Here is a 1,275-nt window from a genome sequence, read left to right as displayed (position 1 = left end):
ATCCCATCAACATTCTTTAGGGATATGGAAAAAACAATCACTGACTTTATATGGAAAGGAAAGAGACCTTGGATAAGCAAAGCACTACTGAAGAAGAAAAACAAAGTAGGAGGTCTCACGCTGCCGGATCTCAAAACCTACTATATAGACTTTATGGAAGAAACTTCAATACACTGTTTTCAATATTGTACAAAACATCTAGAAAGAACATCAACAACGAAACAGAGGACCTGAATGGCACTATAAACCAACTAGGCTTAACAGACGTATATACAACACTCCACCCAACAACAGCACAATATACATTCTACTCCAGCACAGATAGATCTTTCTCCAGGATAGACCACATGTTAGGTCTCAAAGCAAGTCCTGATAAATCTAAAAAGACTGAAACCATACAAAGTATTTTCGCTGATAACAAAAGAGGAAAGCTAGAAATCTCTTAACAGAAGAAGAAAAAAAGCTGGAAATACACAAGTATATGGAAACTAAACAACACATCATTATATTACCAATGGGTCAATGAAAAAATCAATATGTAAATCACAAAATGAAAATGAATGCAAAACGTACCAAAACTATGGGATGCAACAAAGACAGTAGTAAAAGGAAATTTTATTGCAATAAAGGCCTACATGAAAAAAGAAAAAAGATCTCAAATCAACAGTTTAACTCTACATTTCCAGGAACTAGAAAGTGAAGAAAGGAAATGACAAAATCACAAGACAGAAAAGCAGTTGTTGTTATTATTGTTATTGTTGTCATTAGGTGCCATCAAATCATCTCAGACTCATAGCGACCATATGCACAACAGAACGAAACACTGCCTGGTCCTGTGCCAGCTTCACGATCCTTGCTATACCTGAGCCTATCATTACAGCCACTGTGTCAGTCCATCCTCTTGAGGGCCTTCCCCTTCTTCATTGCACCTCCACTTTAGCAACCATGATATCATTCTCCAGAGAATGGTACCTCCTGACACCATGACTAAAGTAGGTGAGATGAAGTCTGGCCATTCTGGCTTCCAAGGAGCATTCTGGCTACATTTCTTCTAGGACAGATTTGTTAGCCCTTTAGCAGAGAATGGTAGTGTTAGCATTATTCTCCAACACCACAACTCAAAGGCATCAAATCTTCTTCGGTCTTCCTTATTCATTGTCCAGCTCACACATGCATAAAAGGCAATTGAAAATACCATGGCTTCGGTTAGGCACATCTTAGTCTTCAAGGAGACATCTTTGCTCCTCAGCACTTGAAAGAGGTCTCTTGCAGCAG

The sequence above is a fragment of the Orycteropus afer genome, unplaced genomic scaffold, assembly GCF_000298275.1.
Source record: "Orycteropus afer afer isolate SDZICR_OR568_19922 unplaced genomic scaffold, OryAfe1.0 scaffold00570, whole genome shotgun sequence".
NCBI classification, from domain to species: Eukaryota; Metazoa; Chordata; class Mammalia; order Tubulidentata; family Orycteropodidae; genus Orycteropus; species Orycteropus afer.
This window is presented reverse-complemented; position numbering follows the sequence as displayed.